Genomic DNA, 23,923 nt, shown 5'->3' on the forward strand with positions numbered 1-23,923 from the left:
AAAACTCACAAGTCTCAGGAAGTCCCTGAAACAGAGCAGACTTACAAGGCAAGGAAGATATGAGTCATAATGATTGCTGGGGAGAGGGGACTCTCTGGTGAAGCTGCCTGCAAGTTGTGCATAGAGCTCTAGGGATGCAGTTTTGTGAGTTGCCATCCATGCTCAGGTAGACTTTTTGGTGATATGGCTGCCTCTGAGTTGTTTACACTCCTGTACATAACCTCGCATCCATACTTACATAACTAACTCCGATAAACACACCCATTCACTCAGCTAGATTGGGTGGAGTTGTTTCTTCGGCCCTATCTGCAGCTTGCATCTGCACAGGAAAAGTCACACAGCCCAATTTAATGAAACCTTGCAGGAGATACTGAATTCATATCCTTTCCCGAAGTCAGTATAGTTAGAACCTGCTCAGAGGGATGCATACTGGAGTCAGAGGGAGGCATAATGGAGTCAAAGGGATGTCCAGTTTTTTTTTCCTCTAAGCTGCTTGCAGTTCCACAGTGTGTGTGGCTCTGCCTTCTAGTCTTCCAAAGGCATAGTTGCTCCCATCAAGACACACCATGAGGACCTTCAGGCAGCAGAGGGATGTGTTTCCCTCTGGCTGCCACAGGCCAGGGCTTCAGGGTGTAGGTATACAGTTCCTAGTACAACTACGGGTCAGAGTAAGGCCCCTGTCTTTCAGAGACCCCCGGGTGGGGTCCTGAAGTGCCTCTCAGAGGGCTGCTCCACAAGTCCCTCATTCACAGGCAAACCACATACTTGTCCTCCTGGGCTCCCCAGATGCATTCAGTAAGGGACACATGCAGCTTCTTAAGAACTGGGCTGTAGTCCAGTCGGCCTGGGGCACTCTCCAAACTGGGCCAGAACCCAGAAGGGCAAGACATTGTTTCTGGACTTTAGAGTCGTCTAACCAGAGACATCTGGAAATCCATGGCTATTACTGGTTGTCAACCTGGCTATATCTGGAATGAGCTAAAACCCACGTGGCTGGGGTTCACCTGTGAAGGGTTTTTCCTCTTAATTAAATCGTCATCGAGGTGGAAAGATATAACTTTAATCCGGATCTTTGAGGTGGAAGATCCACTTTTAATCTGGGCCACACCTTCTGCTGGCAGCTTATATAATGGACACAGAAGGAGGCCTGCTCTCTTTGCCTGCTTGCCCTCACTCTCACTAGCAAGACCATTCATTCCTTCACTGCCATCGGAGCCTACTTCTTCAGAATTCTGGTGTACACTGAAGACCAGCTGAGACATCCAGCCTCGTGGACTGAACAACCGCTGGAGTCTTGGACCTTCCATTGGCAGACAGCCATTGTTGGATTAGCTGGACCACAGCCTATAAGCCACTCTAACAAATCCCTTATATATATATTTAGTCTCTAAATTTTGCTCCTCTAGAGAACCCTGACTAATACACTATGGGACTGAACTGGATGCCTCTGAGTGAGTCTGCAGCTCATCTAGGCCAGGGCTTGGTTATGTAAGCTTGTGAGTCAGTGGCCTGTTTCCAGCCTCCTCCCCATCACAGTGGTCTCCCATCCCTCCTTCCCTCTCTCTGACTGAACTTGCTACGCTTGTGTCATTTTCATGACCACTGAACCTCCCATTCCTTCTCTACGGAATGTTCTTTCTCCATACCCTGTCGGGTACAAGGAGGACCACTTTGTGGGGAGCACTAGGAAGGTAGGATTCACAAGTCAGGGGTGGAGTATATTCTCACCTTCTTCTTAGTGATTCAGCCTAGAACCCTCCACAGGGACCCAAAACTCCAACTGATTAAAAGCAAGGTCCCTGGTACATCTGTGTCCCACTGGGATGACACTGCTGTCCATACAGGTGGCTCTCCAGAGCCAGAGTGCGCCTGCGGTGGCCTTCTCCTCACCGTGACAACCCCAATGCAGACACATCACCTCTAGATGGGACAGCCACTGACAGACCAGACTGTCACCCTGATCACAGTGTGGACTCCAGCCCTCCTTACTTTACGTCCTCCATGGGAAGAGCAGGCACCTGGACCTGGTGACAGCTCTGGCCTGGTCTGACGCTGCCTGCCTCTTGCATCTCTGTCTCAGAACCCCACGGTGACCAGATGTGGGTGTTTTCTCACACCTAAGGGACTTGCATGGGGTGGAGTCCTCTGCCTCGGAGTGTTCCCTCTTGAATGCCACTCTCTTAATACTTCCTGTTTCAAGACCTTGCTTTCTCCCACACTTCCTCCAAAACAGCGCCTCTGATGGTTCCAACCCCAGGGTCACATCAGTCAGCTAGCTGCCTCTTCCTTCCATGTCTGCCAGGGGTCCGGGCTTCCTCTCTCCCTGCCATCCTTAGCATCAACGCGCAGCGATCAGCCCCAACGAGGGCAGGTGCTGGCAGAGTGCTATGTGCCTGGTGACGCCCTTCCCCGGCAGCTTCCCATCTCTTCCGCTCTATCCAGCCTAGATGGTCAGAGCTCCAGGTGTGCTGCGGCCACGTGGCTGCCGCTTCCAGGGCTGCACAATGGACTATGCTGATGTGGGAATCCAGAGGTATGACTTGGGGAGAGGCAGATTTCCATGCCCTGCTTTCGGGATCCAACCCACACTCTGCCTGGGAATCTGCACTCCCAAACACTTTCTCCATGAATGACATTCTCATGCAGGGACACACCTGTGGAGTAACGGACAGCAACTCTATGTGTGTGATGTCTATGTGACGAATGTGTGTATGTGGTATGTGTGATGTGTGTGCATGTATGTGTACTTATGTGATGTGTGCATGTGATGTTTGTCTATATGTATGTGGTATATCTGCATGTGTATGTGTGTGATGTGTGTGTGTATGAGGCATGTGTGTGTATGTGAAGTGTGTGTATATGTGTGGGTATATGTGGTATGTGCATGGTCCCTTGCTAATTGCCAGGACCTGAATGGAACATCACAGCTACACACGAGCTGGCCCAAACAGGACCCCACAAATCCTCAGATGAGGGATAGAAGGCCCAGGAGAGGCTTGCTCTTGCTGACAGGGAACATGAAGTAGACATAGATTATCCTATTCTGGAGTGGGTCTGTCTTGGCAAATTTCAGCTTTTTTCCCCCTTTCCCTGTTTCTTCTTTTTCTTGCCTACTATAACTATTAAAATGAGTCTAGAAACTAAAGATCACCGGAGGCAAACTGTGAGGGAAATAAAAGTCCCCAGTTTCTCATTAACCAGAGCCACTGAGCAGGCTCTGCTGTGGCTGCCCAGCTTCTTTCTTATGCTTCTGTCGGTGTCGGTGATCCACAGGCCGGGTTTGATCTGTGTGTGTGTGTGTGTGTGTGTGTGTGTGTGTGTGTGTGTATGTACACCTGATTGTGTGTAGACACGCATGTGAGAAGCGAGAGGTTGACCTCAGTATCTTTCTTACTTGCTCTCTACTTTATTTTTCAAGACAAAGTCTCCCACTGAACCTGGGGCTCCCCGATTCTGTCTGGCTAGTGAGCCACAGAGATTCTCTTGTTTCCACGTCCCTGGCAAAAGGATTGCAGACAGGTGTTATCACCCCTGTCTTTTCACATGGATGCAGGGCATCCAAACTCAAGTCTTCAGGCTCACAGGCCAAGCACTTAACCAACGGAGCCATCCTCCCCCAGCCCTCGTAGGCTGCCCCACCCCCACATTCAACAGCAAAGCAGAAACAAGGAGACGTACAGCCTCAGCGGACCCCCGAGGCTGAAGCAAGGTGCTGGTGGCTGCCCCCCCACACCCACTGCCTCCTCTCCCGTCCCTGCAGCCTGTGAGTTGGTGGGGTCTCGGTGGGTGGGCAGGACCAGCCTTCTCAGGCAAGCGGGGCCTTGTGACAGTCAAGGTACTGGGCAGGACTTCCAAGTCCTTGCTATCTCTTGAGGCAGAAATGAGCCGAGAGGTCACTTGAGCCATGAAAAGCAGAAGGCGCACTCAGTGCAGGGCCCTGCAGACTGCAAAGCACTGTGGGGCACGGTCTTTAAATCAGAGCTCAGGTGGCTTGAGGTTGAGCACTCTCCAGCTCTGTGCTTCTGAAAAAGCACAAACAGCGGATACGGAACAGTCCCAGTGCTGAAGGGGGTCTGACCACCCTAGGAGCCTCTGAACTGAGGACAGTGAGGCAGAGCTGATGCACTTCTTCCTGTTTGTCTAGAACCCACTGCAGAAGCTAGCCTGGCAGTCCGCTTCACCATGCACACAGCTTTGGGGAAGTTTTCAGGCCAGCCTGGAGAGACTTGCAAATCAGTTTCTGTGGAAGCACCTGAATAGACACTGACTATACTCTAATTACTGCTTCAAGAGCCATTTACTCAATTAAGGCTGCACCCAGAGAGGGAGAAGATGTGATGGACAGTGATGATATAGTCATCATATCATCATCACCATCATCATCATTATTACCGTCATCATCATCACCATCATCACTATCACCAATCATTACCACCATTATCACCATCATCCCATCATCACCATCATCCCCATAATCATCATCACCATCACCACCATCATCCCCATTATCATCATCATCACCATCATCTCCATAATCATCCTCATCATCACCACCATCACCACCATCATCGCCATCATTACCATCATCACCATCATCATCCCCATAATCATCACCACCATCACCACCATCATCACCATCACCACCATCATCGCCATCACCACCACCATCATCATCGCCATTATCATCATCATCGTCACCATCATCATCATCTTATTCCTATTATATTTAAGGGTTTTTTTTTTTGTATGTGTGTGGTGGGGGAGAACACATCTATGTGGGTGCATGTGAAGGCCAGGGGTTGACATTGGGAGCCTTCCTCGGTCATTCTCCACCTAAATTTCTTTTGAAGCAGGGTTTCTCACTGAACCAAGATCTCACCGACTCAGGAAGTGTGCCTGGCCAAGGAACCCCAGAGATCCTCCTGTCTCTGCCTCCCTGAGCTGGGGTTACCAATGCACACAACCGTGCCTGGCTTTATTCAAAGGTGCTATAAGATCCAAACGAAGTTTTCATCCTTTACCCACAGAACCACTGCCCCAGCCCCTATCAGCAGCATCACCGTTGTTAAGTTTTGAAAACCCATGCCTTGTGTAGAAGCTATCATCTCTTTCTGTCCCCCTCTCCAGCCAATTATCTCCGTGTGTTCGAGGTGTGTGCCTGGAGCTCCCTGGACTAGGGTCACAGTAGATGCCATTGAATGGCTGACAGGCTGGAGAATGGGCTGTCTTGAGGAGTAGATTCCTATTTAAATGCAACAATAAAAGGACTCACTACTCATTAAACAAACACTGAGGGGCGTTTGGTGTGAAGAGTGGTGAGTGTGTTGTCCCTAGTCACCCCCACTCCACTACTGTCTAAGACAACACAGCAAAAGTGAGGTGGCCCTTGCCCTCTGAGTGCGGCTCACCTGGGGCCCTCACCATTACTCCCTATGGCCCTCTGCTTCTTGGATTTGTATAACTCCAGCCGGCTGGGCAGATGAACAGCTTCTACAGCTTGCCTGTCTGCTCTCAACTAGGATACACATCTAATGTTCCCCTAAAGGGCAGTTGGGGGTGATCGAAGAGCTCTGAAGGGCTTTCGGGGTCTCAAATGTAGGACCTCAAGGTGTACGATACAAAACTTGAGCAACCCAGACCCTTCACATGTCCAGGGATTGGCAAAGGACAGGCACAATTAATTCTAGGAGGTTCTGATAATGTCATTTGTTATTGCTATGACTACACTATCAAGAGGGTAGCCAAATGAAAGCCTATTTCCTTTCAGATCCCAGAGACCTATCTGCTTATCATTGCACTGGGGACCTCAGGAGCACAAGACAAAACCATCAAGTGAGCAGAACTGCCCTTCCCAATGACAACCACGTGACATGTCCTGGGCTTGCCCCTAAACACCTCCCCTATCCCATCTGCTAAAACTTATCTGTCTCAGACCCTGATCTTCCATGGAACTTAATTCTGCTTATCAGTTCAGACATACCAGACCTTAGCCAATGGACTCAGCAGGGGACACATTTGAATCACACACACCACATCCATACCCAGGTATGACACTGGTGTCCCTAGCATCCTGGAGGACTGAAGCTCCTAGACTAGGTCCAGATCACATAGCCATTGATGTCCCTCACCCTTGGCACACTGCAGCCAGTCTATGGCACCAGCATGCCAGGCCAGTCCCTTACAGACAACCTCCTTCTGGAGCAGGCTCGATGCAGTCCATTCTTTCAGGGGAATGGAGAGCGAGAAGCACACACCTATTGATGTCTTCCAACTGCAATGGCCACCCCCACAGGATTCTCCTGCTTGGTTTGTGGAAAGGGTCTATTTTTAGTCTGAGAACCAGGTACCAATTTCAGACAGCTGCTTTACACCACAGCCTTTTAATTACAGGCCCTTAGTTCTCTGTTTCCACTCAGCTGCCTTGGTTTGCTCTGAACATGCTGAGGGGCTACATGTGGGGGGGGGCAGGTGGGGTGTATGATCCGGTCTTACCCTAAACCCAATTCCTGAGTGAAATGTCAGCCAATGAAAAGGACAAAAATTCCCTTTGAACTCTGAGGCTGGACCTAGAGCCGAGGGTGGAAGCGCCTTTGATGGTGGCTTTTGTGCCACTTAGAGGCCCTGAGAAGGGAGCAGCTGCCCTCTGATGCTCAGGAAGCCTCGGATGATGCATCTGCTGTTGGTCCTGCCTTCCGCTGACAGGGGTCTGGCTCTGAATGCCATCACCGCAGGCGCCGTATCTGCCAGTCCGACTTCTCTGCCTTTGGGGCTGGGCAGAGAAGGACAATGCCAAACCCAAACGACACAAGAGCTCACCCGTTGTCCAACTACACTTTGACCATTCAGGTGACGCCTGCCGAGACGGCAGCTGTCAAGATGGTGGACATCAAGATGCTGATGGAGGCCCAGGAGCAAGGAAGATGTTCCGGAGGACATTCCTTACTTTTTGTCTTTTTGACACAGGGTCTCATGTAACCCAGGCTGCCCTTGAACTTGCCGTATAGTTAGGGAAACTCCTGATCCACACCTCACGTATGTGGTGCCGAGGGCTGAATTCAGGCCTCTGTGAAAGTCAGGCAAGCCAAATGAACCACACCCCTGGCTCTAGTTACTTTGAAGCACACAGTTTGGAGGCATTAAGCTGTTAGGCAGCCTCCACCATCTCCAAAAAACACTCATTTTTCCATCTGGAATTCTACACATTAAACAATCCCCCAGCCTCGAGACTCTTATCTACAAAGCAACTCCACAGCCTGTTCCTCAGGCCTGCACACCCCCCCCCCATGTCACAACTCTGTCCTGAAGGCACAGTGAAAGTGGGCAGTGGTTGCCAGTGGCGGCAGCTGGCACACCTCTGTTAGCCTATGTCCTCAAGGTTTAACCATTTGGCTCACGTCATAATTTCATTCTTTAAGGCTTTAAGTTCACTTTATGTTTTCCTCGGAGGCCAAGAAATGCCCTAGAATAGACACGGACTCTGTTTTCTGGGCTCTGATGGGAAATCAGGACGCAGCCCATTTCCAGGGAGGGCTCTCTCGAGTCACAGTAACAAGCGCCTTCAGGATGGGATAGCCCTTTACATCAGAGTCTAATTTAGGCACCCTTCGGGCTAACCCAGTCCTTGCTGCCTCCTGGAGGTCTGTCCATCTTTATAAATAAGCCGAGGTAGATATGGGGCACTCCGAGGAGGCTTTATTATTGCCTTAAGAATAATACTAAACAGGAAGTGATTTGTTGGGGTGGGTATCAGGAAAATGAAGACCAAATTCTCAATCGACCGTGGGTCACAGATGAATAAGACTTAAGCATTAGTGAGTGGGTGGTATGCACAGAATCTGTGAGCAGATCCAGGGGTCCCACAGTGTAGGGGAGGATCTTGTCACACATATACCCCAGTCCTAGGCACGTAGCAGGTTCTCACAGGAAACAGAAGTTGAGGAAGGGGTGGGCACAGAGATGCTCAGAAGACAGAAGTCCTGAGTGAGTGTGTCAGGATGTCTGTGAATGGGATTTGTGGGGGACGGGATTTATCTAGTTCAAAACAAAGACAGGACTTGGGGACATAGGTTGATGACAGAGTGCTTGCTTAGCAAGTGTGAGGTCCTGGGTTCGATCTCCAGCATTGAAAAAAAAAAAGTATGGTTTTGCAGAAAGCTCAATGCTTAGCTGAGATAGCATTTCTTTGGATTTTTAAAGTAAAACCTGCCTCTAATGCAGCTGTGGACCGGCTATCTTGGGAACCAAAGGCCCCATCAGGTAGCAGACACAGAGGTCCCATGCAAAAGGGCAAGGTGCGAATTCTGGGATTTTACAAAAGGAAATCATCAAGGCTGGAAGGCGTAAAGGGAGCTAGGGAGAGGACTACAGGCACTGATATTCTGGCTTGCCGTGGCTGCCCTATGTGTGAGGCAGGCTGTGGTCCTCAAGGTCACACAGAAGGTCAGTGTCCCAGGGAAGCTAAAGGAACCATTCTGAGGTAGATGTGTGTGTGAGGGGTCAGGGTTCATGGAGAAGGACAGGTGATAGCAAAGAGCCAGGCCTACCCTTCAAGCTTGATGTCCGAAGGGGTTGGGACAAGGAGGACCTGGCCTCCACCCTAGCCCTACCGATGTGCCCGAGGCTAGCCCCTCACGCTTGTCTAGGCTTTGGCAGGACAAGCACTCGGAAGGAAGACACACAGGTGTGCGTGGTGACCCAGGCTCCCCACCCTGTCTGAGCCACTCTCGAGCTCTGTGGACCCCCAGCACTCTAAAGTTCCCAAACCCCGCCTGGTGAAGAGGAAGCAGGAGTCAGTTCCCTCGTACTGTCATTTTGAAAAGCACTCACAGCGGTTAACCTTTACCCACTTGTATGTGTGAAGTTGAGGTTTTTCCCCTTTTAAAAAACATTTTAACTAGTGCATGTGTGTGTGTGTGTGTGTGTGTGTGTGTGTGTGTGTGTACACACACGTGGAGTCAAAGGACAACTCTCAGAATCTATTCTTTCTTCCACCATGTGGGCCCTGGGGATCGAACTCAGGTTGTCAGGCTTGGCAGCAAGCACCTTTACCTACTGAGCCATCTCAGCAGCCCAGTGTGCGTGCACCCGTGCATATGTGCATGTGTGTGTGCATGCAATTTCTTCTCAAGGATCCTCTCTGATATTTCCCTTGTTCTGCTGAATAGCAGATCAGGAGGGAGGTTTGGGGAGCTGGTGGCTCTTCTCCCGCAGAGCCCGGCGCTCACAGTTGCTACACCTTGGCTCACCTTCCTTCGGCACTGCTGGCGACCGGAGACGACTCAGCTCAGTGGGTCTAGCTGGGTACTGGGAGGGCCCGGAAGACCTGCCTAGCCAGGGAATGCATGGATCCCATCCTCTTTGGTGGGCAGTGGGTAAGATGTGCCTATGGAAGGGCCTACAGCTCGGTCTAGCCAGTGCTGTTGCCCTATTTCAGGAAATATATTCACTTTCGGTTCCACGTTCTCAGAGCCTCACTGTGCTCAGGAGAAAGTGTCACCTGGCCGTCTCCAGATGCTCTGGCAATGTTTATGGTACAGAGAAGTCCACTTGGACAATTTACAAGTCTCCTCCACCCCAGCCTTAGACCCAAGGTGTGGAGGAGACCGAAGGCAGGAAAAGCCTGCTGGGAAGGATTTCTGGGTCCTATGTGTAACATGTCTCCCCATCAGGAGACACAAGCAGAAAGCTGTGCCCTGGGCTGTCCTGAGCTGCGGGGTAGGAAGGGGATTGGTCCCTGAGCTCCTGGTGCAGGCCTGTCACTTCCCCGAGGTGTGTGTGGGGATCAGGGTGGCCAGTCCTCTGCTCACCTGTGACTGTGCCGCCTTAAAGAACACTCCCTAGCTAGGGAGGCATATAAATCAGTTTATAAAACCCAGAAAGCGCAGCTAGGTGGCCAATAACTTGGCCTGAAGTAGCTACTGGTTAGAGCGGCACTTTGGGAACCAGAGGGGGCTATGAACAAGTGTTTGGGCAGAGTCTGCAGGCTGGCCCCATCTCAACACTGAAACAGTTTGAGTACTTGCCTGTGGGGGGGTGTGTGACTAGAACCAGCCAACCTCCGTCAACTCTCCGTTACTGACAGACAGCATGGCTGTGAGGTACAGACAGGGAGCCTGGAGGTCTCCTGGAGGCTGGCTACACTGTTATCCCTGGTTTCATTGTCCTAATCTCAGCCATGAGGACTAATGAGAAACTCTGGCCCCGCCTGGCTGTGTACCACAAGCAGCTTGAAGGCGCAGAGGCAGAGGGCCCAGGAGGGCAGTGAGGCTGGAGTCCAGGTCCCTGGGCCCAAGTCCCCATTCTGTCCCTGACAGGCTGTGGGAGCTCAGGCAAGTCACCAACACTCTCTGTGCCACCGTTTTATCATCTGTTAAGTAGGAGTGGCAACAGAATATGTCAGGGGGCCACCACGGGAAGGGAGCAGGCACCCCAGGTCTTGTAAAGGGCATTTCACGCAAGACGGGGCTCTGCGTGTTAGAAGGCTGCCCGGGTAATGCTGAACTGGGGGTCTGTGTGCCGTGAACAAGCCATGGCCATTCCTCTCTCGAGGCCTCATTTCCCGGCCCCTGCTCCCTGGAAGGTTCCTGAAGGACAGCTGGGAACAGCCCCAGGCAAGGAAGCCAAGTCACTTCCCCCAAAACGATTTGTGGCAGCGAGCTAGGCAGACACCCCAACCCCAGACACCGGATACATAGCGTTCCTTGGCTAGGGGCGAGAGAGGGAGCAGGTGGAGGAATCGTTGCTAACCACATGATCCTAAAGTACAGGGTGGCTCCGGATTAGCGGGTGAGGTCACTTGATCACAGAATCTTTCCTGCAGAGGGGGAGTTGGGGACACAGGGGTGAGCAGGGGGAAGACTCCAGCTGGCTGCCATCACCTCCAAGGACAAGAAAGCCATAAACCAAGGGACACAGGTGGTCGTGGATGCTCCAGGCCTGTGGTTGCAGCCACGTGGGACCCACGTCAGACTCCCGAGTTCTAGAGCCACAGGACACACAACAAGTCTGTGGTGATGTGTTGCAGCAGCAACAGAAACTGCAAGAGCCCACGGGATTTCCTTCACTTTCTCAAGTAACTTCTGAGCGGCTTCCTCTGCCCTGGCGTGGCTGGAGCGCGATCACACTCCCATCTTTGGCAGATACTTTCTAGAATGGTCTTTACATCAGTTCCACATCACTTTACATCAGTTCTTAGAGCCAATGGCGACGTGATCGGAACAGCAGTTTGGGGAGGGTGACAGCGCATGCCTCTAGTCTTCCCAAGGTAACTTGCATACTCACACGCACACATGAGGAAGGGGCCGTGGGCTCTCCCCCACTTTGCAGACGAGGAGACTGAGGCATACATTGAGGGGCAATGGGCCAAGGTCCCACAGCTGGGTGGGGGCGAACTGTGATTATTGCATCTGATGCTTTGGGGTAAGGAAGGCGTGGCCACAGCCTTCATCATTTCTCGCTGGCTGAAGCGTGCCAAGTCCCATTTAAGGCAGGCCCCTGTGGCAGTGGCTGTGGAGGCTGATGGGGGCAGGAGTGGATGTAATTGCTGTCCTCCTGCCCTCGGGGCCCTCTGGAAAGTAACCACCTCTGCCGGGGCTGAATAGAGTCCTCCAGCGGTCACCAAGCCTCTGCTGACTGTGCCGTCTTTCTCGGGAGCACAAGGCTAACATCTGCTTACCTTCCCCACATTGCGGAGTTTGTGGGGAAACTTACAGGGCTATGTCCTCTCAAGAGGAGCAGGACCAGTGATCCCCCAAACCCACACACTCCTGAGCAGTGCTCCCATGGGTGGCAGTGAGTTGGTCAGGCTTCCTGAGAGAGGAAAGGAGGGTGGTACATTGGGTTTGGGGAGGGGTGGCTGTATGTGGAGGCCCTGGTGTGGAGCATTCTGCGGCATCCACTGGCCCGGGTCTGCCATCCCTCTCTGTACCTCACTAGCTGGGCGATTTTAAGTCCCTGCAACTTCCCACTCCCTGAAGCCATCAGGGCACAAGCGGCCTCTGAGAGTGGCCAAAAAAAAAGGGGGTCAGGCAGCACCCACATTCCCTGGCCTCTTCTGCTGTTTCTCTCGGGTTCTCAGGCCATCTATGGAGCTCGTGTGGACTGGACATGGACATGGACAAGGAACTGGTCAGTGCTCCCTGCCATGAGAGCCAGGACCGTCTTTGTGGGACAGATAGGAGAAAGGCTCAGCATGCACCTGAGAGCTGTTCTTCCCCAAGGCGGGAAGGCCTAAAGCGCGAAGCCTGGTCAGCACAACCCTGTTCCTAAGATACTATCTGTGCCGGGCTGACTTCTGCTCAGGAGGGCACCACACCACACCCCACATAAACACACACATGCTTCCTGTCACCCTGCATCAGACCCCAAACACAGCAGGGGTGGCTGGGTCACATCTGGAACCCTAACCCTAGGATAGGGGACAGGCACACTCTTCTGTACCCAGGCTAGTTGAACAGGTGTGATTTTACCCTGTACTACTTGGGGGGTCCTCCATTGTCCCCTCCTAGGATGTTCTGGTATGGACACGTGTTTGTAGCCATGCACATGTGGGTTACAACCCAGTGTTGTTCATGTTACATTCATGTGTCCATGAATGTAAGTTTATGAGTGTGTATTCATGTGTACCTGTGTCTATATACCAATGTCTGTGTGTGCACATGTTTGAATACACAAGTATATATTTATGAGTGTCACTAGTGTTTGTGTGCATGTGTGGGTGTACATATGTGTGTATATGCATATGTGTGTGCACATACCGCATGAGTGTGCAAAAGTTACTCATTGGTGAGACACAGGAAACCGGGTCCCCTCTACAGTGGAGAGTTGTTCATTTTTCTCAGTTAATAGAAAACAATGCAATCTCTTCTCCAAGTTCTGCCTCTGCTCTCCAGAACATAAACTTTATGGTGGTGGTTCTCAACCTGTGGGGTGTGACCCCTTTGAGGTCAAATGTACCTTTCACAGGAGTCACCTACGACCCTCAGAAAACACAGATATTTACATTATGATTCATAAAGGTAGCGAAACTACAGTTATGAAACAGCAATGAAATAATTTATGTTTGGCATTTACCACAACATGAGGAGCTGTACTAAGGGGCTGCGGCATCAGGAAGGCTGAGAACCACTGCTTCATGGCTTTTGGTCTCCAGAATAAGAATGTCTCCTTTGAAGGTGGGGGCTTAGGAAACTTAGATTTCACTAACTGACTAGTCCACAGTGAAAAATGAATTGCACCACACTACAAATAATTCCTGAGCCCAGGTCATGTGCTCTGGTTTTCTTTTCAGTGTGAGAGTTGAACCCAGGGCCTCACACACGCAAGATCCCCAGCCACTCTGATATTTGAAAAGTTCACGTCTATCTTATTTTCAAATGTTGGTTACACATCATTTATCCAGTGTCATGGTCTGAAAGCAGGTGGGGTGATCCCACCCATCTCCACACACAGGGGCCTTTCTTTCCCACCACGCATCTAACAGGCAGCTGTGGCTGTCCCTTCCCCAGGGTGGGGCGCCTGCTCCGTGACACGGTTAGCTTGGGGTCCTGTCATTGAGGACTTCTCCATTTTGACTAAGCCCTTAGGCGCTGAGGCCGTGACTTCTGGTCTAACAGGAATTCCTTCTTCCTTCTTCACGATTCCACAGTCATTCCCACCGCACATCTCAGCAACCTCAGCAAACGAGCTTCCCATGTCCTTATTAAGTTGAGAACTTTCAACGTCTCACTCCAAGAAGTACTTTCCAGCCTCCTGCTCTATCTGAACCGACAGTACCACACCCTGAGCACTTTGGGGCTGACCTGAAGCTGAGTTACCCAATATGAGCACCATGATGTTACAACAGCAATCTGATAACCAAGGTCACGGTGAGTGACCAACGGGCGAGTGGCGGATCCATCATGGATACCCAGCACAAAAGGATGATTCATATCTCAGGAAAGACGGGGGTAGCGGTGCAAGATTTCATCACCAGTCTCAGAGCAGCCCAGAATTTAAGGCTTAGGACGTACTGCCGCAATTTTCTATTTAGTATTTTTGGAACACGCTCAAGTGTGGGTAACTCACACTGCCCAAAGTGCAGTGGGCTGAGGGGACGATAAGGAGAGGACAATGGGATTTTGTGTCTCCTGCTTCTCCAGGTTCTCGGGAGAGGGGTTACTAAAATGAGACATGTTCTGAAGCACCCTGGAGAATTTCACGGGGACAAAGGCCAGGAGGGGAATTCAGTGGGCTGGTCAGGGGCAGAGACACTTGATAAGGAGGCAGTACGGTGAGACAAAGAGGCACGTGCCCCCGGGGCGGGGTGGGGGTGGGGGCACATGACACAGGACTGGCCTGCGATGGTCGGCCAGGGGTGGGAGCAGATCTTGACCCGGCCTCTGCTCTCCTCAAAGCCCCCTTCTCTCCCCTTTCATCAACATCTCTCAGCTCTCCGAGTTCACATTTGGTACCGTTGCGATGGAGAACATTCATCCCCACTAGGAAATACATCTGGTCTGATTAATTCTGTTATTAAGGCCAACTCCCCGAAGACACGGCCCAGCCTGTGGAGGGTGATTGGGGCTGTCAATCATCAGAAACCAAAGGGCAGTGGCTGGGTGCACAGAGCTGAGAATGGCGTGCTGGACAGCCATGTCCAAAGATGGCCCAGCCTCACCGTGGTATAAACTGCACCCTTCCTGGTATCTCTTCCCTTGCCATCAGACCCTGCTCCCACGTGGTTGGCTACTCAATGGACCCTCCCTTCTAGACCACGTTACCTAAACAAACTTACTGCCTATTTACCTGTTGGTTTATTATCGGACAATAGGGTATTGTTTTCTTTCCTGCCTAACACAGAGCCGGTGCTCAATAAATGCTGCATGGGTCAGTGAGTGGCAGCTCCTGTAGACTGAGTACCCAGCATGCACTGAGCACGTTACAGGATTATTAATCCCTAGTCCTCCCAAGGTGGTTATGCCCATTTTAAAGATGAGAAACCAGAGGCTCAGAGGGGTGAGTTAATGATGCATCTGGAGCTAGAGACTGGCATTCAGTGACTCCAAACTACCCTGACCAGGAAGCTTCCACTCCAAACAGAGACATGACATAAGGCAGACAGCCCATGCTGGGCTCTTCCAGAACTGACCTGGGGTACCCCTCTGTTGTACCCAAAGAAGGGCAAAGGGGCGTCAGTCAGCAGACAGCTGGCATGGCAGCCTCTTCGAAGGAATGATTCAGGCTGAGCTATTTTTCAGAGACTTCCAAGTTTGCTCTTTCTTCACATCCCGAGGCACGTGGAACATAAGAGGGAGGAGTGTGTGCCTTACACACCCTCAGAGACACAATCTCCCTTGCTCCTCCTGAGTGCTAAGGGAGAGAGGCCTGGGGCCATAGAGGGTGCAGGATGGGACACCTTCCACTTCCCTCCTGTCTCGGGGGACAAATGCCTAGAGTCAAGTCAACCGGCATTTCAGGCCTTTCAGGCTGGGGTTCTGGGACCACAACAGGGTGACTTGGCCTGATGATAGAGACTGTTTTGAATTATGAATTAATCAAAACAGTGGATTCATGTGGGCTGCCTGGAAAGAGACCAAGAGATGTGGGTCACAGGCTTCATCCTCAGAGGCTTATGACTCAAGTCTCCGGGGGGTGGGGGGGAGAGAGAGAGAGAGAGAGAGAGAGAGAGAGAGAGAGAGAGAGAGAGAGAGAGAGAGAGAGAGAGAGAGAGAGAGAGAGAATCACCAGAATGCTGGACCTGAGGGCCCGGGGTGTGGGCAGGACGGCTTCTCCTCCTCCAGGGACGCTGTCCCCACCACCCCAGCCCACCTCCCTCACATTCCTCTCCAGGCTGCAGAACTCTTAGGTTCACACCAAGTCAGCCAGTACCGTCTTCCGGCTTCATCTCCTCGCCTCAGTTCCATACACATTCACGTTCCCGCCTGGAGCCAGGCACTGGGCCAGAGTCCCATTGAGCAAACACAATCTGCTCGGAATTGGCCCCCAAGGGACCCCTGTAAGTACACACAGCGGCTCACAGCTCCAGAGGGGCACTGCCCTGAACGCTTCTCACATGCCACTCCCTGGGTTCTCACAGCCAGGCCTTGTTGAGAAGGGACGTGAACCATGAACAGAGTCCTGAAAGGCTGAGGCAAGTCAGGGTGTTCTGGAATTTGTGTAGAGCACACAGTGAGCCTGGATTGGAGGCGAACGCCAGGGCTCACTCTGAGCTGGGTGGGACCCCTAGAAGGCACGAGTTAGGGAGAGACATGATCCAACTTCAGTGAGGGGTTTAGGTGAGAGAAAGATGAATTCTGGTGAATCCAGTCCAGACTGCATGTCAGAGAGACTGCGGCAGAGGTAGGGAAAAGCCATGATCAAGGCCAGGCTAGAGCCTCTGTGTATGGCTGAGGGTATGGCCTGCAAGGCAGGGTTCAAAGACGGCTCTGAGGGGCTGTGCTGGGACAGCCGGAGAGACCGGTTGTGTTTGGGAGGGTGGGAGACAGAGCGGGGCTGCCCTCAGGTTAAGACAAGTCACGTGTGCTGGTCAAGAAGGAGGCAGGAGGGCGAGGCTGGAGGCCAGGAGACCGCGTGGGGCTGCACACAAATGGCGGACAGCGGCAGGATTCATTCACCCAGCACATGCCGTGGGCCTGTGTGTTCTGCACTCATGTCCTCAACCATTGCTGGATCGAAAGGCATCTGTCCCGAACACAGGGGAACTTCTTTCTTAGTCCTTAGTCCCCTAAGCAGCACACAAAAACAACCGTTCATGGAAGATTTACAACACACTCTGTTACTGGTAATTTAGAGACTCTCAAATATATGGGATGATGTGTCCTGTGCAAAAACAACTAAATTTCATTCCGGATGAGTGCTTCTGCAGATTTTAGTATCTGAGGAGGGGGGGTCTCAGCAGCCCTCCACCTTCATCAATATCAAAGGAACAACAGCATTCCGAGTCTGGCTATCTTTATTTGAAGTGCAGAAGACACAGAATGAAACAAAGTTTTGGCCCCGGTGAGTACGCAGGGACCGTGGCCTAGGGGGGGCCAGACTTAGATAAGGAAGGGGCCAGGAGAGGAAAGGCTGAGCCCTGCTGCCCTCCCTATCATCCCTAAGGGGTGGAGGGAGCCAGGAGGTCAGCAGGAACAATCATCCTGTTGTCCCTCCGGCTACTTCAGAGCCAAGCCATTCCTGGAAGGCAGTACCCCGAAACTGTGGGTGCGAGAGGAGGCCTGGGACGCAGCGCGAGGAAGGCGCGGGTTCCCATCAGATCTGAATTGTGTCCAACTGCCTGGGATCCATTATCGATTCTTGTGACCTGCTGTCTGCCCTTGGAGGAACATTGAAATTGTACTGTCAGGGCGAGCCTCGCTAAGATGAATAGCAGGAGACGAGTTAATGTTTCCAGCATGCTCTAAGACATTGCGCAGGGCAGGGAGGAACTGGGCAAGGGGCCCAGGGAACAGGCGAGAGACATCTGCCCCAGTGCCTGGGAGCCCTTCGATCACTAGGGCAAAGAGCTGTCTGCTCCCTGGAGCTTCCCAGGGAGAGGAAGGATCCCCTGAGCCAGGCCTCCAGCAACCCAAACATCTGCATCTTCCTATTGAAGTCTGGAGCTGGGCCTGGGACAAACCCATACTCCAGTTTCCACACCTACAGATTAGGGCTATTGTATGCTCTCCTGACTTTGCTTAGAAGATTAAGTAGAAGAGCACAGCACACGGCTTTACTTATTAAGCTTCTAGAATGTGCTGGCCTCAACTCAAGTGTGTGATAAGAAGCTGCAATAGTGAATTCAACACACTCATCCGGGGCTGTCCATGCAGACACCCTCTCCACCACTAGTTTCTGAAAACAGGCTTCTGCATTTTCTGGGACCACAGGTCAAATGAATAAAAGATGGGTTTCTAGGGCCAGCCATTGTGGCACACACCTTTAATAACAGCAGAGGCAGGCAGATCTGAGTTCGAGGCCAGTCTGGTCTACTTAGTGAGTTCCAAGCCATCCAGGCCTATATAATAAAACCGTGGTTTTTGTTTTTGTTTTTAAAACTGGTCTTCTAGAATCCACGGTGACTTTGGTGGCCACGTGGTCAGGTGTTTGGAATGCATACATGGCCCTATGAGGTGTGCCATCCAGTGCCACTGGCTCTATGAACAAGAGCTTCTGAGTCCCACTCTGACTTAAGATAAAGGTGAACTGGGTTTGGAAAATATTGGAAACCTATGACTGGAGGGGGTGGATCTGCCGTGGTCACCTTGTCTTCTGTCAAGCGTCCCGTTCCGAGTATGTGGCTCCACAGCCCTGCCCAATCCCACGGGAACCAAACATACCGATGGTACAGGTCATGGCACCCACATGCCGAGGCTGGGCCTGGAGGGACCTCACTGGCTGCTCAGCGATACCTATTCCTGGACAGTCCGGTGTTAGCCTCTCCTGGACTCGTGTGTGAGAGACAGCTCTATACTCCTGCAGGGCCTGCCACTGCCCCAGCTCCCTCAGCCTTTGAAGAATGGGGACCCCCATCTCCACACCAGAGTCTCCATTCTGGGCTTTTGAGAAGCAGGGGCGTTTGGATTTTAACCTCCATACTTATTTTTTTATTTTTTTATTTTTTTTGGTTTTTTGAGACAGGGTTTCTCTATGTAGCTTTGGCACCTTTCCTGAAATTCATTCTGTAGACCAGGCTGTCCTTGAACTCACAGAGATCCACCTGCCTATGCCTCCTGCATGCTGGCATTAAAGGCGTGTGCCACCACTGCCTGGCTTAATCTCCATGCTTATTTTTTTTTTTTTTAACCAAGTCTTCAGTGCTGATGGAGCAAGACATGTGTTACTACAGGAGTAGTTTTTTGGGCACATCCAAAGACTGACCCTATCCCTTTCGTAGAGAGCTGTGCTAGAGAGAGCAAGGGCCTTCCAAGCAGGAAGATGCGGGTTTCCATTCAGCTTTATCATTTACTAGCAGGTTAGACTTGGACCAGTTACTCGGGATTTCTGAGTCTCAGTTTCTTCATTGGTGTCAAATGGAGTGGTCAGGAGAAGGAATGAGATCCTGGGGTGTTAGATGTGAGGGGACTGATCAGGGCAGGCACCGTGTGCGTACTGTTCATCTAGATCCGTGACTTCCTTTTCAAACCTCACAGCTGTTGCCATCTTGAGCCCTTTACTGTGTTATTTTCCATAAAAGCTGCTGTAAGACGCGGAAAGCATCCTCCTTCAGGCACTGGATGAACCTGGCTGGGGGCGGGGCAATCAACGCAGTAATAACACCCCAGGAGGTGCCAGGCACCGCAGTCTGCTTCGCGCGCGCACACACACACCTTATTCTCATGCAGCCCTCTCCATCGCCCTGTGAGCTAATCACTAGTACACTCAGGATAGTCCTCGTTTGTGCAAAATCCTGGCACCAAAGTGTTTCCCTTTCAGATTTTGGAATAGCTGCACATATAAAATGATAAATCTTGGAGGTGGGACCCAAGTCTAAACATGGAATTCACTTGTTTGACATATACCTTAAACACGTGGGCTGGAGGGAATTTTAGACACTACCTTTTAACAATTTCATTTTAATGTGGGATTCTGATGCCCTCATTTGGGGTTTTGGGGTGCTCCACTTGTATCCTCCCCATTTAGCAGACGAGAGTATTGAGGTTGGGAGATACCTAACAGCGGGTGTAGACATTCAAGTCAGGAATAGGTTTTGACTACCATTCTGCCCAGTAAACACAGTCATTTTCACAATAATTAAGCAAATACTTTATAGATAAGTGTCTTGTAAACAAAAGCAGGAGGTGGGTGTCTGTGTTCTTGGGGTCTCAGGATGGGTTTCTGTGATTTTCTTTCTGGTAGTTCTTATTCAGCCTATTATTATTATTATCATCATTATTGTGTGTGTGTGCGCGTGTGTGTGCGTGCGTGCGTGCGTGCGTGCGTGCGTGCGTGCGTGTGTGTGTGTGTGTGTGTGTGTGTGTGTGTGTGTGTAGAGGTCAGAGGACAACCTTGGATGAAGTTCCTCCTCAGGCTCTGTCAACCTCGTGTTTTTTGAGGCAGGGTCTCTCACTCGCTTGCCTGAGAGGTTGGGCTCTCTGGCCAGCAAGCCCTAGAGATCTACCTCCTTGAGTCCTGCAGTGTAAGCACACCCCCACCTCTGGCTCTCTTTCATGTAGGTTCTGGGGATCGAACCTGTAGCCTCCATTTGTGCGGTGAGAGCTTTCCTTGCTGAACCATCTCCTCCACCCTCTATCATTAATTTTAAACAAATGTTTCCTGTTGCACGCCCCGCCCCAATATATTATTATCTTACTGTACCTGCAGTATTAAAATTTAGCTGGAAGAGTGAACGCTGACTTCCACTCTATCTTAAAAACCAGTAGATGGATAAACCCAGCATTTTACATCCAAATCTGTTTAACCTGGCATTTCTAGGGTTGAGTCGCAAATTACAGGCAAAAAGTTGTGTAGTTCTATGGGGACATCTGTAAGCGAGATGGGAGGCCACAGGCCACAGCTTGTGATGGCACGCAGGGCTATTCCTAGATGAGAGAGCCCACAAGGGGATCTGGGAAGGACTGCCACAGAAGGTGAAATTACAGAGGACTCCTGGGGTCATCTGAGCTCATCGATCTGTAAGCTGGGACGGTATCGTTTCCTCATTCCACTGAGTGAGCCTCCGGGGTCATTGCTAACGTGAGGGGAAGACTGAGGCGCTCGGCCCCGCCCACTGAGTTCCAAATGGAAGCAATTGAAATGGTTCCTGTTGCCCAGCTTATGTCACAGAAGGAAACTGAGGCCCGAGGAAGTGAAACAGTTTGTGAAAGTCCCAAACTGGGAGCCACAAGTTCTTAATCATCCATTACCCCAAATTCCCCTGATGTCAAGTGTTCTCAGGGATTCCATGGCTGAGACGACACAGAGACAGACTGCAAGCCACACACACCGGAAGCTGTTCTAACAGCCACGGTAAAAAGTAAAACAAAACAAACATTGATATGAATCACTTATCAACTCAATGTAAAATTTAACAAACATGGATGAAGGACCTATTTTACCTCTTTGGGTATGGTATTTTGAGATCAGTGTGTATTTTAATACCAACAGCATAGCTCAACCTGGATTGGCTACATTTAGAGTCCCATGTGACTGGGAGGCCATTTTGGGCAGCACCGATCCAGATGGACAGTCCTTCACCTTATGATGTATGAGAACCACATGGGCAGTCTGTTCAACATACAGATTTGAGACGGAGTGGTGGTGGCGCACGCCTTTAATCCCAGCACTCAGGAGGTAGAGGCAGGTAGATCTCTGTGAGTTCAAGGCCAGCCTGGACTACAGAGGGAGTTCCAGGAAAGACACAAAACTACACAGAGAAACCCTGTCTCGAACCCCCCCCAAAAAAAACCAACCCCCAAAACAAACCAAAACAAAACAAATTTGCAGGCCTTGTCCAGAGTCTTCTACTCACTGGCTGGAGGTAAGGCTGGGAATCTGCTCCCCAACCAGCATTCCAGGGGCTTCTGAGGCAGCCATCTTGGATCTAGTAAGCTCAGAAAATGCAGCCTAGTTACTCACTGTGTTTAACAGAGATTCGTGGCTAGGCAGGAGGACACACCCGCAATTCACACCCGGCAGGAAAGCCAGCTCTTTGTTAGCAAAGTCTGAGTTAAAAACAGTATTTGATCAGTTTAGATGAATTACTTTCAGGTATGAAGAGTAAACACAGATGTCTTTCCGAACAGACAGGTCTTCCTTCAGAGACTAGACAAGACTTCCTGATTAAATGCAAGGAATATTCATCTACACACACAGAGTTCAACTCTCAACAGTCCAGTTTATTTTCCTAAAACGAAACCAACTTTCAATCACGCCTGCAATACCAATTAACACTCAACAGAGTCGGCGGGAACTCTGCCTTTGCTGAACGGGCTAAGTGTAGGAGACACTCTCAAAAGAGCTTTAATTAAACACCCTCTGTATGCCAGACACAGCCCTAGGCAGCTTCTAAGTCACAGAGGTGAGAACTGGAGAAAAATGTGCTTCACTGGTAAGGAAGAGAAGGGGCTGATGAAGCCGGACTCTCCCAGAGCCCGGAGGCTCACAGATATCCCATCCATAGCCAACACTCACCAAGTCTCACCTCATCTGGGCATCCCTTAGCCTGGTCAAGGAGTCACACGAAATTAACCACCACAATCCGTGCATTGTGGAGGCACAGGGAGACGCGAGTTCTTACCCACCATGTGTCTGTCTGCGGACCTCAGACACAGCCCGAAGCAGTGTTCACTTAAACAGCACTCACACTAGATTTGGAACCACACCGAGAAGATTAGCTTGGCCCCTGTGCAAGGATGACATGTGAATTCGTGAAGTGGTCCATATTTGAAAAAACAAAAAACCAAAAGTGACCTGAAGCAAATATAGAAAAAAAAAACAAAAAACATTTTATTTGCTAATTCAGGATGGTAGAAGTGTTTACTAGACCATTTCTCAAATCTACGAAAAATGTCCAGATTTTTTTATTTGGAGGGGAAAACAAAAAGATTAGATGGGGTGGGTGAGAACCTAATGGAAGTCTTGGGAAGCATTTTCCCAAGCCCACCATCTACCTCTGCCCAAAAGAGGAGCATGCAGGTAGTTCTACAATACCCCAGAGGCTCCCCTGGCCTCTGGTGTGGTACAGCATCACTCATGAGGACCACTCAATTTCTCTACAAAGACAAATAAATAATTCTTTCCTTGTCAGCCCTGAATCCCCACCAAAGCTGAGGAGGGCGTGTCCCACTTATTTAACATAAGTTTCTCTTTAGATCCACCTCCAAGGATGACACTCATCGGATTGGCTCCTACAGCATTACCGGGTGCATAACTTCGCGCAAAGCATCCTGCCAGGTTTACCGCCGCCGTACCAGGCCACAGCAGACACACTCGGGGAGCTGTGATAGGCGAGCTGGGGTGGCTCTTGGTAATGCGGTACTTCCCCCATGTCTGGCAAAGAGCTCTGTGGTCACAGAGAAAAGGCTACGAGTGATGGATGGGACTGTGTGAAAGAGAGGCAACGTCTCCTCAGCACCAGGTCTGAAGTCACATGACATCAGCCTGGAAGAGTCCCCTCATACCCAGGAACCATATCCTAGTCACTCATGTGTTTCTGGGGCTGTGCTCAGGGTAAGTATGTAGTGAATGCTTATTCAGTAACTAAACCATGAGGATGGGCGCTCTCTCTCTCTCTCTCTCTCTCAAGTTGTTCTCAAGATGACCTTCAGACACGTGTAAAATGAGAACCTGTGTGTGTAGGCGTTTTTGTCCCTCACTGGGACACAGTCATCTGATGGCTGCGGATTTTGAACTGGAACCAGATTTCACACAATTTCTTAGAACTGCTCTGCCCTGGGATGTCCACCACATAAGGTCTTAAGAGGCACTTAATGTGAAGCCTGCTGCACAGCCAACAGCTGGCACATGTACATTTACAAAATGGCAATTTTTATCATTGAGTCCCACGGCAAACCAGCTGGACAGGCAGCAGCAAGCCCATTTCACAGAACAGAAGACTGAGGTCCAGAAAAGTGCTGGTAATGTGTTCAAGGCCCACGCCTGGGATTGGGGGATGGTACCAGGCCCTGAAGGCTCTACATCCAGCATTCAAGGATTCCTAGTCCGCCAACTGCTGCCTGTTCCTAGGTGCTGACTCAAGGCTACCTTCAGCTCCTTCTCCAGCTGTTGTTTCTCACCCAGTGCGGGGTCTGACGATAACCCTCTCTGCTACCTGGAAGTTACTGACTTCATGGCTCAGAGGCCCAGGACGTGACTCAGGCCTGGAAAGTCAGACTTTCACGTCTAAGGCCAGGACTTAGCTCTGGTTAAGCACAGAGTGAGGGTGGAATGTTCTGGGGCAAAGCAAAGACTGGAAATTCCAAGGGGCTCCAAGAGCTCCCCACTG

At 50.9% G+C, this 23,923-nt stretch overlaps 1 protein-coding gene and 1 non-coding gene across 9 annotated transcripts in view; one reads left to right on the forward strand and one right to left on the reverse strand.

Moving 5' to 3' along the window:
* Chst11 (carbohydrate sulfotransferase 11) overlaps positions 1-23,923 on the reverse strand; it is a 217,439-nt gene that overhangs the window by 16,029 nt on the left and 177,487 nt on the right. The window lies entirely within an intron of this gene.
* LOC121823840 (U6 spliceosomal RNA) lies at positions 22,260-22,366 on the forward strand. Its single transcript, XR_006065483.1, has one exon. It is a non-coding gene; the product is annotated as a U6 spliceosomal RNA (small nuclear RNA).

Source organism: Peromyscus maniculatus, chromosome 18 (genome assembly GCF_049852395.1).
Source record: "Peromyscus maniculatus bairdii isolate BWxNUB_F1_BW_parent chromosome 18, HU_Pman_BW_mat_3.1, whole genome shotgun sequence".
NCBI classification, from domain to species: Eukaryota; Metazoa; Chordata; class Mammalia; order Rodentia; family Cricetidae; genus Peromyscus; species Peromyscus maniculatus.